This window comes from Anopheles arabiensis, chromosome 3 (genome assembly GCF_016920715.1).
Source record: "Anopheles arabiensis isolate DONGOLA chromosome 3, AaraD3, whole genome shotgun sequence".
In the NCBI taxonomy this organism is placed as follows: domain Eukaryota; kingdom Metazoa; phylum Arthropoda; class Insecta; order Diptera; family Culicidae; genus Anopheles; species Anopheles arabiensis.
The window spans coordinates 32702163-32719381 of NC_053518.1; positions in this window are offsets into that span (position 1 = coordinate 32702163).

The window sequence follows — 17219 nt, forward strand, 5'->3', positions numbered from 1 at the left end:
AACCAAACAGCGAAAAGCATAATACAAGCAACAAAACAAGAATTTAAACACCAAGTCTAGCTTTATCAATTAAAATAGCTCTTGAAATAATTGAAAAAAGTATTGCAATGTACATATTACCTTTCAATTATCGCTCAAAATTCAAACATGTAAATCAACATCAACAAAAACAATACCCAAAAAAAGGTATTCTGAAGCAGAAAACTAAAAGCATTGCTCATGGAGTTCCATTTCCCGAATTTGTTTGACTACAAATATCAATTAACTTAATACGTCGGTTGTTTTTTCGTTACTTTGTGTTTCGTAAAATAACTAAATCCGGCAGGAGGCTGGCGGTTTTCCTCATATTTTTCCATACAAATCAGACAAAAAACACCGCAAAGCCCCATGTTGACAGAAGTAATAAATGCAAACGTGAGCCAGATTTTTCTCTTAGTACCAATTGCGACGCATAAATATGCATCCATCGTCAGGTTCTGTTTTCAATAACTTAAAAAAATGACATAAACTATACCAAAAAAAAGCGTCCTCCTGTATGCCAGACCTAACAGGCAACTAATAATCCACCAGGCCATTAATGTATTTGTCACCCCATACTCTCTGCACTACTCTCCGCGACAGCAGTGGATTTTAGCGCCACACGGAGCGGGGAAAACAAATCGAAACGTCAACAACCGAAATAAAAACAAAAAAGAAAAGCCATATGAAAAGTGTAACCAAAAACCAACATCCATCATCACTCTACCGATGCCGAAATCCGGTCGACCTTTCGGACCACTCGCTTCGCTTCCACCGTCCACGGCCCAAGCGGTCCAACATCCGGTGACAATATCCGGACGGACCGATGGGCGACTGGCTGGCACAAGTGGATGGAAGCCGGGAGACAAGAGAAGCGCCGGATCACATCGGAATGGCATTTTAGCGCATCGAATTCATCGGAACAGGACACGTCGGTAGCAGCAGTAGCAGCAGCAGCAGCATCCGATTCGAACGCGCGCGCGACGTAGATATTTGCATGGATTTTTTACTCCCCATTTTCATCTTTGTGTTTCTATACTTTGGTAGGATTTTTTGTTGCCTGTGCTGGTGTTGTACGTACGTCCACTTTGCAACGCGCTAAACCGGCGATATGCGAATTTGCAGCACGGCAGAAAGGATTGCACAATGGGTAGAATGGTGGTCATATGTTATTTGATTGCATTAAAAAAGGAAAATTATAAATATTTGACTTAATGGTAAACAAACGATGATATTTCTGGTCATGTAAGAACTGGTGTAGCGTTTGTAAACCATTATATTGTGCTTATTCTTTCACTTCGGTCATGGACAATGTAATTGTCGTTGACTTTCCCCAGAAAAACATTCTTCATTTTTTTAATTTTACGCGCCATTATTTTTTTGAGTTTGAGCTATCATCTAGTAATTCTGTTCAGTTTTGTCTAGCAGGTATGTTATTCGGCAGTGAAAAAAAAGTTTTGTATGTTGATAGTCAAAATTAGTCACTGATAGCTAAACCCCTCTCGACAGTCTCGTAGTACAGTCGTCAACTCGTACGACGTAACAACATGCCCGTCATGGGTTCAATTTCCAAATAGACCGCGCCGCCATACGTAGGACTGACTATCCTGCTATGGGGGGGGGAATCAATTAGTCACTGAAAGCCAAGCTACAGGCAGGCCTTGACCGACATCGGTTGTTGAGCCAAAGAAGAAGAAGCTAAACCCCTCTTCTACCTTGACTGACAACGGTTTTGTGACTAAGAAGAAAAAAAATAAGAAGGAGAAGAAGAAGAAAAGTAAGCAAAGGAAAAGAAAAACAAAGCCGAGAAAGGAGAAGAAAGGGAATTGAAGTAGAAGAAAAAGTAGAAGAAAATAAGCAGAAGAAAAAGAAGAAGATTATAAAAAAGAAGAAGAAAAGTAAAAAATAAATACGAAAAAGTAGAAGACAAAAGAAAAAGAAAAGGTATTCGAATACCTAAGAATAAGAAGAAGATACAAAAAATAGGAAGAAGAGAAGAGGAAGAATAAACAGTAAAAGAAGAAGAAAAAGAAGAAGAAGAAGAAAAAGAAGAAAAGAAGAAGAAGAATAAGAAGAAGAAGAAGAAGAAGAAGAAGAAGAAGAAGAAGAAGAAGAAGAAGAAGAATTTCCTATAAAAATTAATGAACAGTCACTCATGTATCGTATGCTTTATAAAGATTACAAATTTTCATTTCCTTTTTGTAATTTTTTATTCTAACAACATCGGACTCATCCATAAGGTTGTAGTTTAGTAGCTCGAAAGTATTCTACATAAAAATCAATTATAGTAATCAATTATTGCAATATTCAAACACATATAAATGTTTTTTTTTTTCGTTGAATATTCTCACAAACCCAAATCCATTACAAAAAATACATTTGTCCTTCCAGCATCCTACCGTGCCCGATCCTGACGTACCGAATACTCAATCGGGCTACGGTAGTTAGTGAGGGTTTCGGGGATGGGGTTTGCGAATTATTTGAAATATTTTTTCGCCTACCATTATTCATTATGCCATATTTTATGACTCATCCTTCGTCTCCCCCACCAAACCCATCCACCCTGCCTAAAATGGGCTCCCAAAAGCAAGAAAGTGGTTTTGTCGAAACTGATTTGCTAGCTTCCGGGAGCGAACGAGCGTGTGTGTGTGTCGGTTATGGAAAAAGTGTACTTTTTCGTCCGCGTACTGCTCCACTCCCCCGGCAGTCAGTTAACGGATGGTAAAAGCGACACTCCCTCCCACCCCTTTTTGGAGCAGGGAGTTTCGTTACACAGTGCGCTACAAAACTTTCGCACGCGATATTTGTGCGATGGGGCGAAAGCGAAATTCCATGCCCGTGTGCACACTACACCGGCCCCAAATATGATTACGCGTGAACCGGGAACCACCCGCATTTTCATATGCACACGGTCACCGGCTTGCACATAGGTAGCATAGGCAGGTTCGAGTAGTATCCAACAAAAAAAAAGCAGCCGAAGTAAAAAGCAGCAAAACCATCCATCGCTAGAGCGAAATACCCACAAAATAGCAGACAGCTTCCTACACCACAGCACACACTGACGCTGAAACTACCTTTCCTTTGGCGAGTTTTATGCAGATGCTGCATACAAAAAGCTACCGAAAAGGATCGTCACCGTGAGGCGTCCGGGAAAGATCGTTAGGAGGATATGGCCGGGATGGAAAGAATATGGCCGCCAGTGGCATCGGCTCCTGCACCCCCTTATCCCACTCGCCCGCTTCTCCACGGTCGATGAAACTTTGTACACGGTTTCGCACCGTCGCCGTCACCCAGGGTTACACATTCTGGGTTTTGCCCGTGCTGGAAAGTTTAGAATTTCAGCCCGCATTGCGAGCGCAACTAGCGCTTCTGGGTCCGCCTCCTTATCCCGAAACGCTCCGGAAGCCGAAACCGGAAGTAAGTGTTCTACTTCAGCGTCCACGAGGATATGGAAGTGCGAAAGGGAGAGAGGCAGCTCAGCACACACACACACAAAAACAGCCTCCACCCCGCAGACGATACGGTTCGGTATTTCGGAGAGCGTTGGAGTGGTGTATGGGGACAGCGAAAATCTGATGCCGGACTTGCATCCCAGACGGGCGTGTTGACTTGGTCCGACGAACCCAGCAGCAGTGAAAATCGGTAAAAATGGCCGAGAAAGGATGCGAGTGAGTGAGGTTCTGCCGGGGCTGCACTTTGGCAACTAGTGCTTCCGGTTGGCAGTGGAGCAGGAATGTACGAGGAAGGAGGATCACGTCTGTATCGCTCGCCCCTGGAAGTTCGGTCCGCTGCATTCGGCTAACAGTGGTGCGCGGGGAGCGTTATTTGAATTTATCTTATAAAACAATAGAGTTGGGAGAGTGCGAGAGAGAGGGAATGCTCCCAACCCGGGCTTGTGCTTGAACCATCGAAAACCACCACACCGCCGATGAAACAGAAAAAAACGACAACCCCTTGTGCGGTGCAGAAAATAGAAAAGAAAGCTAAAACCAGACACCGTTGTGAAAATCGTGGGTGGTCTCTACGCACACACACACACACAGGCACACAGTGCGATATGAAATTAATTTCCCGCTCTAGCCCCGTTCGCGTCACCATCGTTCTCGGTTGCCCCGGTTCGGTTCCACAACTATCGGAAAAGTTATCACCCAACTCCTTTTTAACAGCGCCATCTATCGCCCTATTGCCAGCAACAGCCATCGCTCTCGAGTGTCACTGTTGTTGTGTTACGTTTCGGTGGGGTGGAATGGTTTTGTTTTCTACTTTTTTGTCACTTTTTGCTGTAAAAACCCCTGCCTGCACTGCTTTACCGCAAAATTGTCGCTGTCGTCGTGGGGGAAGGGAGATGTTGTACATGATGGCCTGCACGGTAGGAAACAGTCATCGTTAAAGGGATGCCATATTCTCTCCAACGGTGACTACAACGCTTCGCCCCCCGTCCCGTCCCGTGGACCGCTGTGGGATGTGTAATCAAATTGTGTTTAATAAATTGGTCTATGCGTGCAACTTTACTGCTGGCCTGGCGAGTTATATTTTGCTATGCAACATAATCAATTTGCTGTTGCTGAAACTTTTGCTCTTAATGATTTATTAATGAGATTTTATGAAAGTCGGAGAGTGTTTTGTCAAGTTTGTGATGAGAAGTTGAACCGGAAACTAGCAGGTTTCGGGTGGTAGTAAAACATTAATGTCATAGAAGTGTATTACACTTTTTAAATTTAAAGATTAAATTTTAATTTTAATTTAAAGCTGATAATTTCGCACGTAAGTAAAAAAAAATAATAATAGACGAATAATAGCAAAAAAGGAAAGATATAAAGAAAGCTAGAGTAGTTAAAAGCATGATAAAAACATAATAAATACATAAGTTCACTTAGAATAGTATTAATCCATAAAACAAACAATTTGCACTTACACTTTTGTCGAAAATCAGAAAATAAAATATAAAGCGAGAAAACCAAAGACAATATATGTAAAAAAGAAAATAAAATAAAACAAAAATGAAAAAAAACCATAAAAAAATACAACAAAATGAGGAAAAAATTAAACATGCAAGAAAAACATTGAATAAGGAAAAACACAAAAGCGAAAATAGAATACAAAATGTGCAATAAAAACACTGTATAGAGAAAAACCTCAAAGAACCTTTTCTTTTTTTCCTTTTTTTTAGCACCGGATAAGTAAGTAAATAGAGAAAAACATAACAAATAGCACACAAAGAGAAAACAGAATACTAAATATGCTAAAAATTCATAGAATAGGGGAAAAACACTAGATAATAGATAAAAAAGAGAAAATAGAATACTAAGTATGTAACTAAATCAGACTATAGGAACATAAATTCATAAAATCTAAAACGCTAAAAAGAAAATACATTAATTGAAAAACTTTTATACATTATCGCAATCAATAAGAAAGAGCAACAAAAAAATAAATGAAATAACAGTCAAAAATGTGTCTTTCCATAAGAAATATATACAAGAATAAACAGAATGAAAACATAGGCTATTCCGTTTCTAAACATTCTCCAATTCTTCAACAATGCAATTCACACAAGTTTTAGCAACCGTGCTTGTTACACAAGCCAAAAAACAAAACACGCTCTGCAACAAAACCAAACAACACAGTTTGCAATATGGACAAATTTGCTTTTCACAACTAATGGAACGATTCTTTCTTCTACCCCCACTTTCCACGCTGGCCTCTTGCGCTTTTCCTTCCCGATTGAACAATCTCTCCGGGAAAAAGGCCGGCTCAAATCGGTGCATCTCGTACGCATCTCGCAAGCCTTCTGCAGCTCCATACACACCACCGACACCGGTGCCGCACGTTTGAATCATTTGCTGTCGAAATTTACCAAATTGGAACACTCCACTCCGCCCAAATCGAATGGGAATGGGTGAGTTTGCGACCAGCAGAATGAAGCATGAACGTTCTGTGTTTCTTGCAGTTTTTTTTGGGGAGGTTTGTTTTGTTTCCCGACGGTAGCCCGGACGGATGGAAATTGCACGGTACACAATAAAGAGTAAACTTTTACAAACGCTCGGGAAAAACGTACTCCGGGATACGGCACGGCGAACACTGAGCGAACACGAAGGGCACAGGGTGAGGGCGGAAAACCGCATCGAATCATCATCCGTAAAACCCGTACCCGCGACCGAGGAACGGGGGGAGAAGGAGAGAAAAACTTTACACAACATAATTAAAAGTTGCAATACGCAAACGATGACGACGACGACGATGATGCAAAAAACCCGAAAACCCCCCGTAGGGCACTGGTATGTGGGAGAGAGCGAGTAAATCGGTCGGCTGGTGTGGGGAGGACTTAGACACGGAAGCGATACACCGATTTGCTGCCCGGATGCTGCTGTGCTGGTGCTGCTGCTGGGGCTGCTAGTCGATCTATTTTGAAATATGATGTTAACGATTTATAAATAGGAAAAGTTTTGTCCATCTCGCACTTCACTTTGTCGTGCACAAAAGTGTTTCGCTCGCAGTCGTTGGGAGCGTCCTTCTTTTTCTTTATAACTTCCTATTTTCCTACTTTTTTCACTGTTTTTGCTTCGGAAACGGAGGAAAAATTGAACTGCAGTTTTCGATTGAAAATATGCATCCAAACACCTATTGGAAAACAATCCAAAGGGAAGGAACAAAAAACACTGAATCGAAAAGAATATTTATTGGTTCCAGGGAAGCACAATTGAGTTAAGCATTTTTTTTATCGCTATTTTTGTTACATTTTCTGTACCCCCTGCTTTCCCCGTTTCTGATTGTTTTGCACACTTTGTGTTCCAACGCAAACCCCGAACCAAACAACTCAACTCTATGGTTGCAGCCACGCCAGCTCGTTACGCTTGCCGGTTGCTTGTGGGCGGAAAGCGTTCCAGTTTTTGTTTTTTATTGTCAAGAATGGAATTTTGCTGCAAAACTTTATCTCCGCCAGCACTGCTCATTTTGGGCTGAAAGTGTCGCCTAGGTGAGCCACAGTCTCCGGTGAGCCGGAAATGTTGTTCCAATTTTTGCGCTGATCAGCGGGCTACGCCTCACCCACTCCCGCCAGCCCACCTTTTGCCGAAGGTAGGAAGTTACTAGTGGCATGAAAAGTTTTCCAAATGACTTAAAATTAACCTGTTCGTGCGGAATGAGCAGAAACTTTGGGTTGATAAAAAAACAACAGAAAGAGAGAGAGAGCGAGTGAAAAGAAGTGCAACACAAAGAGCGAAGAGAATGAAATGAAAGGTTTCCATTTCTCGGGCCCAGAAAAGTTGGCTCAACGTTCCGGAGATGATTTTCCAGCCTTCCAGCCGTGTTCTTCTTTCTCTCCACCAGAACTTCATAAATAGTTTGACTCGTTGCCATTTAGGCCGCGGATTGCGCGCCGTGTTCGTTTCGTTCGTTTTGTATCGCGGCAAGTTTGTGTGCAATTTATGGCGATCCTGTTCCTAGCTTTGCTTTTCGAAAACATTTTACAACTTCCGATCGCATCGCGGGAAGGTCCATTAGTGCGGCACCAAATGTACTCTTTATTGCATTTTTCTCCCGAAAGATTGATTGATAAGCTTGCTGTATTGGTATTCGCTGCGAGCCTGTGCACGTCTGCCGACAATTAAGCTGTAACTCAGCAGGGATTAGTGTCAGCGTAATGTGTTTATTAGCTATTCGCTAAGGGAAGGATAATCACATTCGAAATAATTATTAATACATCGCATAATCTTGTATTGCCGGCCATAATTTTGTGCCTTGGTGACATTCAATTTGGGCGCAATAATTCTTCCTCCTAATTTTGTCTTTGATCCAATTGAACGGTCTTAACGTGTCGATTGTGCGTGAGTGTGCGGTGGGGGGAAGGATTTACACTAGTCGGTGGAGTGATAATATTATGTACCACAGGAACAGATGCCAGTGTGGACTCAATCACAATTAAAATCATGAAAACTAAGACAAATTATCAAATAATTATTTAAAATTATTTATTTATTTATTTATTAATTTTTTTAATTTTTTTTTGTTTTTTTGTTTATTTTTTATCTATTTATTTATTTATTTATTTGTGTATTTATTTATTTATTTATTTTTTTTTATTTATCTACTTATTTATTTATTTATTTATTTATTTATTTATTTATTTATTTATTTATTTATTTATTTATTTGTTTATTTATTTATTTATTTATTTATTTATTTATTTATTTCTTTATTTATTTATTTTTTCATTTTCTTTGATTATAAATCTTTCACTTTAATTCACACTATGACTCTTTTGACTGGAATTTCCTGTGTTAACCTGTATTTCTTGCTGTGATACTCTTTGTTATTTTGTGCTGATGTTACATTGTACCGCGATGCTTTATGTTATTTATTGCTACCCTAGACAACTTAGATAGTTTATAAGATCAGTGAGAAGGCCAAAGATGGCCAATCACTTAACAAATACTTATAATGAAAAAAACAAATTTATCTATTTATTTGTTTATTTATTTATTTATTTATTTATTTATTTATTTATTTATTTTTTTATTTATTTATTTATTTATTTATTTATTTATTTATTTATTTATTTATTGATTTATTTATTTATTTATTTATTTATTTATTTATTTATTTATTTTTGTTTTTATTCATTTTATAGAAATATACTCGTTCTTCTTTTAGATTCAATATTTAAAATAATGATGATATTTTCATAGGCAACATATATATTTTGATATTTTTTTAAAAATATTTTCATATCATTTAATGTACAAAATTATAAAAGAATTTAAATGACACACCTCAAACTGTCAAAAGATGCAAATTTCAGTTAAACTGAAAAATGAAATAAAATAAAAATAAATATAAAAAACGTCAAATGATCCCCTTTTAGTACCAACTAGTGTCTGGCATAAGTTATTCCGCACAGCGCACGGCCAAGATCAAACTTCAATCTTCTCCAGCGATAATGTTGCCAATAAAGGAACAGGTTCTTATGGTGATTCGAGGACCCAATTGCTTCAATACACAATCAGCCAATGACTTCCCATCCCATGGAAGTCCCCACCCCTGCACCTCTCAGATTCTTACCGGGGAAAAAGTCAGTGGCAACCTTTATCTAATCATCACTCTTACGCGCGCCCAAGATTGCATACTAATCGTCACAATTATGTGCCCCTCCTTCCAGTCCTTCCCACCTTTTAAGCTAATGTCCCCTCCCGGAACACTCTGGGGTGGGGAAAAAACACCCTTAAATAACCCTTGTCGCCCATTTCGGCCACCACTTTCCCACCGAACACGTCGCACGTACTAGCCGGCGCACAGACCGGTGCGTGCGTGCGTGAGCTGGTTTGATTGAATTTCATTTTCGGTTTCCCGATTTTCGATTCATCTCCCCTACTACTTGGTGTTGCTGGCTTTTCTCACGAACCCGGTTTTGTATGGAAATTGCCTGTTTTTCCTTTGCTGCCCTGAGAAGAAGAAAAAAAACACAAGAACGACAAACCTTTCTGGGACACAGGCGCCCACGGAGGTCAGTTTCTCGGTTCGTTTCGGGGATGGAGAACGCTAACGAAGCACGGATTCTTACTTCAACCAGCCAAGCACCCCTGTCCCGGCGTGCGGATCACAAATGGAAATCAACGAGAGCAAGCGACCAAACGAGCAATGAAACAAATCCCGGAAGTTCCATTACCAGTGGGTGCAACTGCGGGGCGACTTGGGAAGGCAATCGTTTGCTCATTTGAATGCAATCGCCATCGGCCATGGTTTCGGCGGTGCAGGAACGCGTTGCCGGCTGTCTGTTTTTTTTTTTCGGAGTGGGAGAGCAAAGAGAGTCGGTGTGCGTGCCGGTCGGCTTTCTTCTTTTGGTCGGTTACGCGGGGGACCGTGATTTTGTCCGCCGTGCGCCATTGTGCCAGTGCCGGCGAACGACGGCTGATGGTGTAATAGGCGGGTTTAGTTTTTCGGGAGCTTGCCCTCTTCCTGGTGTGACCATCCAGTTTGGAAATGTATACACCGAGCATGTTCTATGGGGCGTTGGGGAAGCTGGTGTTCTTCAGCATCGTCAGCAACGACAAAGCGACTTGTCGTCGTGCTGGCTGAATGGGGCGTTCTTTCTTGCTTTTTTTCGTCGCAAGGGGCATCCAAAGGGATCTCAAAACAAGACGATGGGAGGGGGGGGGGAGGCCACATTACGATGACTTACATTCCAATCACGATCACGATGGTGTGTGATGGTTTTCAGTACCCCTGCCTGCTCTCGCTCCTATCGCTTTCTAAAAGGCGAATAGGGGAGCAACTGCTCGTTACCACAAATCATAAACACACGCTCATAATGCTACCGAGAGCGAGATGTTGTTTCGGGCGGTGGTGGTTCAAAACCACCACCCCGCCACACCACAGAAGGGCACGGAAGGCTGTATTCATACAATGGTGTGCCCTCGAGCGGCCATGGTTCGATAGAAACATATATTTCTACCTTATTATTGCTTCAATTGCATCAAAACATGCGAAGAACGTTCGGGGGAACCTTGGTCGTCTTTCGCGCTGCTGTGTCCCTCTTTCTCTCTTTCCATCTCTCTCTCCCGAGTTGCACTTTAGAACATCGTGCTCGAAAAACAGTGGCGTGCACTTTTCTCATCATGGTACACCAGAGTACAAGCTTAAGCTAGCTTAAAACGTTACGAAACGGGAGGTGCAAAATTGAAATTTGATTTATGGGCGCAGAGAATGAATGAACTTTAAGGTGTATGGTGCCGTGACTGGGATTTAATTAAAAATAAAATTATAGACCGTGCCGTTTAGGTTGATGTAGAATTTTCTTTTAAAGAAATTTGATTGTTTGCCATAGAACGGTAATCTTGTTGAGTGATCGAGATCGTTATCCATTTGATTACTTTAAATATTAGTTCTGATAGAATCCTGGTCACGGCACCAAACAGTTTACAGCAATCGTTCATTTTCAACAAAAAGTTCTGCTATTATTTGTTCAAAAGCATCGCTTTTTGGAACATTTAATGAAACATTCAATTAAAGCAGTAAAAGGGCATCCTTGGCCCATATTATTGCAATGTTTGATAATTATTACATTAAGCCTTAGTTCTCTCTTACTATTGCAGTCACTGTAATCCAGGATTAGTTGGCCCAAAAATGTGCCCCACAACACCATCACCCTTTACCACAACAAACATTGATTCTAACCAGTGTAATAGTCACCAGAACACGCTGTATTCGGTATTTCACTGAAGGTACAGCAACCAACCCAACAGAGAACTATTTGTGTAGTTTCGAGCCAATCGAACACAATAGAGCGAGGTACAATTGTTTTCTTATTGCTTGCCCGCATCTTGAACGTGAAGGGTAAAGGGAGCTGTGTAAGTAAAACGTCGTAATAAATACCTGAAACCATTGAGCCGCCCGAAAACCGGTAGCATTCCAGCGGATTCCATCATCACCATAATCTGCAGAACCGGAAGAGAATCCAGTACCCTCGCTGTGGGTGAGAAAGGAAAAGAAAGGGAGTAAGCAAAGGGGTTAAGAAAATGCAGGAAAATTGAAATCACGTCGGGCGTCGGAAATTCTTTGCTTCCCATTCCCTCACGGAAAGGGAAGGAAAGCGCTACGTCCACGTGGAACGAAAGTCGGCTTTTGCTATGGACAAAGCCAACAAAAAAAACAACAACCCCGAAACAAAACCTGACGGCGCGAGGAATGTGTTCGGTTCGAACTAATATTAATAAATTTTATCGTGTACAGTTGGCCGCCGGGGGCACCCCCTACTAGAGGGGCGGGGGGAGGAAAATATGTGAAAATGCTGGCTAGAATAATCGAATCGCAATAGAAAAGGAGTTGCAAAGAGGAGAAAGAGCACGCGCTGGGTTGGGGTCGTGCTTCACCGCTGCTTCCTTGTAAAGAATCACGTTTTCGCTTTGTCCAGTTTTGCCTACGCAGTGTGCATGGGGAAGTGCGAGAGGAAGGAGGGAGAAGGTAATGGTAGTCAATGTTAAAGGTGAGACGTGGAAGGTGGTAGGTGTTGGTGGCGGCTGTAGATGGTGATATCGATTGGCCATTTGCCTTACCGCCTGATGGCGGAAAAGGGATATTTTTACCTTCCACGCTGCGTTTGATCCTGGCTGACCATACTGATTCGGGACAGTGGGATAATTGCAGCGTCCAAGAAGGACAAAAGTTGGAAAAATGGTATTAAAACTACGTTAGGTTGAAAAGAAAACAGATAAAATCTAAACTAAGCTTAAAGTTTAATTTTGTTTTGTTAGAACAGCATATGTTTAATTTTAAAGAGTAACATACCATCTGGGTTAGTTTTTGTAATAATCTAGAAGCTTCGAGGTATTAATACCATTGAGTTAAAGAATCGCCATTATAATGGCGGGACTAAAAAAACCGTTCAAGTCATTTGAGACAACCAAACCCTCGATCGAGCAGAAAATTCAAACTGAAAAAAGGTAAACTTATCAAATTATCAACATACAACAATATTTTTGAAAACGTTTAAAATAATAGAAAGAACATTAAATACAGGCGACCCTCGAGTTACGACAATTTGCAGCTACGATGATATTGATTGGGACCAATGAATGCGGTATTTTAGAAGAGATTAATATATATTTTGGAAAATTTCGAACAAATAACCATTACAAACACATTCCTGAAAACTTTCCAACTACCCAAATTTGTATCGTGTAAACAACTTTTATAATAAAATTATTACATTGGATAAAATACACGATATCATACATTTTGACTCTTCAACTTGGGATTAAACTATATATTGACATACAACGTTTTCGACTTACGCTGACATTCTTTCGATCCCAAACACAGTCGTATCTCGGGGGTCACCTGTACCATACACTTTCAGATTCAATTAGTAAAAAAGACGTCTTCTTCTATATGGCGTAACGTCCTACGCGGACATGCCGGCCTATACAGGCTTTCGAGACTTAATTCATTACCACGTAGCCGGATAGTCAATCCTTGCTACGGGGGGACGGTCCATTCTAGGATTGAACCCATGAACCCATGACGGGCATGTTATTGAGTTGTTTGTGTTCACGACTGTACGACAGGACCGTGCGACGTATATAATTTTAATTTTAGATTGCTTATCCTTAAGGTTCACGCTTCATTCTTCAATGTATTTGTCAAAATTCCATTTGAAGATGACTGTAGCAATTCCAGGGTAGCTAAGGCTAGGCCCGAGAATAAAAAAATGAAATGCAAAATTCAAACAAACATCCAGCCATCATTCACAACCTAAATTGAGTCATTAAATTGAATAAGCGCGATTGTGTGCTTCACTAATTAAAACCCGTATTACGAAACATTGACTGATAACACACGAACCGCAATCAATCGGCCGATTCCAGACAGCAAGACGCGGTGCTCAAAATAGCGAAAAAATGTAAAAACCCTCCCACTGCACCCAACAAACCGACCTTCGACGGCCAAGTTTCTGATTCAAGCAAGCACCTTATCAACGCTGAACGAGGAAAACAAAACAAACGAAACTTTACACAATCCGTTCGAACGCACCGTTTCCGGACCATTAAGCGGGCAGAATTCACTGTGCTCCAATTTTGCTGCACGAAAAACCCAACACCAGGGCGCTTGCGATTGACGTGGCGGGGAAAATAATGATGAAATTTTAACGACAACTGGGTAACGCGTGTGGTTGTCAAATGTGTCAAAGGTGAAAGATGTTGCCACCGAAAAAAAAACATAACATACAGTGACAATCGGTAGCACGGCGATTTGTGGGCTTAGTTTAAAGCGCATTCTCCGCACGATTATCGGCTATTTCCGGTGCTGTCTGTCTGGCAAATGGTTGACCTTTCTGTACCCTTCACCGTGCTCCACCGTGCTAGACACGAGGCTAACGAGCGACAGATTGTCATCTAGATGAACTCATCATCATCGTCGTCGGTGGACATGGTTTTTATGTTACCTCCTCGTCTGAAGTAATGTCGGTAAAGATGCTTTTAACATTTCCACACCGTTTTTGCGATAGTTGTGCCGGTGGTGCTCCTGAAACTCCTCTGCCCGTTAATCATGCTAAGTGAGACGAACTTGACCTATTAGCTAATGTAAGCACAGTTTAAACTGTGTCCCACTCGGGCACAAAAACTGTAACCGCTCCCACATCCATCCACAGCGCAGCGGCGCGTTACAAAGATTGCAACGCAATTGTTCTTCTCCTGGTTTCAGCAGCACCGAAAAAACACACTCCAAAAAGGTGCAAAGCACGGCACGGCACAGCACGGCAAGAACGTTAAGTATATCCATCAACAAAAACTACCCACCGAGCCGGTACAAAGTGCTCCCCCAACAATAACAAAAAACTAAATAAATCACACTCAATCCTTTAACGATCTTGCTCCGGTGGGTTTTTGCTTTGTTTTTGCAGCTCCTTTCCCTGACAAATGCGAAGGAAGAAGGTCGCGTTTTTACCGTATCACTACCACCACCACACACCACAATCAAATCAAATTGCAGTCGGATTCCGATTTGCGAGGAAGGAAATTCCTGGCAAGCAAAAAGGAACCGCCAGCACTTCCCTCCGCCAGCAACTCCCGAAAATGAAGGTGAAGTGTCGTAAATTAACCTTTGCCGGACGCGTCTGCGAGAGGAACGTGTGGCCGGCGGCAGGAATTGTGCTGGGGATCATCATCTGCCAAAGAAAAAGCGTAAAAAACAAAACGCCAAACCTTCACGCGCGAGGAGAAAAACGCGTTCCGGCTGCTTCTGCCGCTGAGTGTAATAATCTTGTGCAAAACGATCTTGTGCAAAACGGTCTTGTGGCCGGCTTTTTCTTTCAGCTTTTCGCCGGCGTTTTTGTTTGGCGCCCTTGTCGCCCTTTCTTCTGCCCTGCTTCGTCACGGTGCGAGGATTTGCGAGGATAATTTCCAGGTGATGTACACACCCACTTCAGGATGCTGTTGGAGAGTTTTGGCGGGTGCGTAAGCGTAACTGGTTGTCTGCCGTAGCAGCGGCGTTCTGGCGTAGCAAAAGATGGAGGCCAAAATGGGCAAACAGATAAATCGTTAAAGCTACCAAAATGAGCGCTTTGTTGGAGGTTAAATCCTCCTTCTAGAGCTCGCTCTCTCTGTTAAGTAAAGGAATGCGGAAAGGAATTTACGGATTTTTGTGCTTTTATTCGGAGCTGGAGCTCAGGTTTGTGACGCAATTTGAAAACTACCAACAGCCCACAGTGTTCAGACTCGGGCGACATCTTCCTCCGGCTCATTCGGCGGTGGGAGTGGAATAAAATAATATTAACATACCATAAAAAGGGCAATAAAAAGCAGACCACTCACGTGGCGGGGGCAACAGGGCCAATCCATCGAATCGGCCGAAAATCAGGACAGCTGGCCCAGTACCGGAGGGAGAGTGAGATTTTCTGCACGCAGCGTCTTGCAAATTTCGATCGAGCAAAGCCTGGACAACTCAAAGTGCGTCCAGGAGTATTTGGTCACAGCAGCATGCAGGCGTCGGGAAGATGGTGATCCGGAAAACTAAAACGTTCCAAGAAAAGGCCACCCCATTGGGCTAGGGACATCCAAAAAACATGATATCCCAAACCGCCCTAACAACAACAACAACAAAAAGGCCCCTCCTCCGGAGTACAAAGTGAGGAATTGGGATTGGTAGTTTTGCTGCTTGGGGGCTTTTTTTTGTTGGTTGGTGACTCACATTTTGGCATCAAGATTTTTCCGGTCAGGACATTATCTTGGAGGTATTGGAGAGGGGGGTTTTTGCTTGCTTGCTTGCTGCCAGCAGACGGGAAGGTCGTAGCTTTTAGGCGCTTCTGTCAACCGGGCGATCAGTCTTGCGATAGCCGAATTCGCCTTCGTTTCCAATTTCTCCAAGAACACATGCGGTGCAGGACCTTCTGAGGACACAGCAAGCGGTAACAGAGTGCAGTAGAGAGAAGCGGACTGGAGAATAACAGGAGAATGCCATTTCTTTAACTCTTCCTAAAAAAAGGAAGCAAAAACCCCAAACACAAACATCAAATCAGGTTCGGTTGATAGGTAATGTAGCGCCCGGATGTTTTATGTATTCTTCCGGAAGCTGTTTTCCGTACGGCAAGCGACATTCACAAACACACACACTTTACCTCTACATCTCCCTGGCACGATTTCCTGGGATGTCTTCACAGTTCAATATCCGTTCCGAGACATACCGGGACCGAGTGGACACAAGGTATGGCGTTTTTTTATCCCGAGTTACCCAACGGAAAAAAGATCCTGCCGTTTGCACACAAAGCTTCAAAGATCAAACTGTAGCATTTAGAGGGTGGAACAGGAAGCCTTTATCCTTACCTTATCCTCTCTTTTCAGCTCTCTTCCTCTTCTCTCTCTCTCTCTCTCTGTCTCTCTCTCTCTCTCTTATCCTTAAATGTTTGGCGCCGCTTCGTGACGCCCGTCAGCTAAATTTGCTCCAAGGGAAAAGCTGCAACCCAGAATATGTAGGCCAGTGGTTCCAAGTACACAACCGAATCCTACACACACTCGTTTTAGGTACTCGGCTCTCGGTCTAAACTACGGGCAAAAGAAACTGAAGTCGCATCAAAGCAAACGGGCAACGGGATTGAGCAACAACAAAACTTGAGGGGGAAATTGAATTTCGATTCACCGGAAGGACGAATTCTGAGACGTCTGGGCCTTTGGAGCACCTTCCCGTGCATCGGGAGTGGAGACTGTCCAAAGTCTGCTATGATTGACGGGTCAACGCAGCGAACGTTACAACAGCGACCAAAACGCGTGGAACAACTGACAGGTGTGTCCTGAAGTCTATCGTGTGTCACCGCCTACTTCTTCCAAGCGGGCGCCTGCTCTAGGACGCAAACGGAGTTCTATGACAGGCTCTAAGCAACCCGAGAAGAAGCCCGAGACGTAGAATCCCGATATCCCGGGCGAAATTGGTAACCTTATTTAAAGGTGTGTCTACTTTACGCTAACATTAGAACCTTCTTCTCTCTGCAGTCGGCAGACCGGATAATTATAGATTCTGCAGTGTGTGTGCTATGTGTACAGTCAGATAGCCAGCCTTATTTTGTCTATCGGACATCGGACATCGGTATCCTAATTGCCCGCCGTTTGCTCCCAAGAAGTCACCGGAAGAGAAGCAAGAACCATCATTAGCCAGCGAGGACGAGCCTAATAAGAGGTGCTCTCGGCTTGAAGGGAAGTCAACTTTGTATCCAT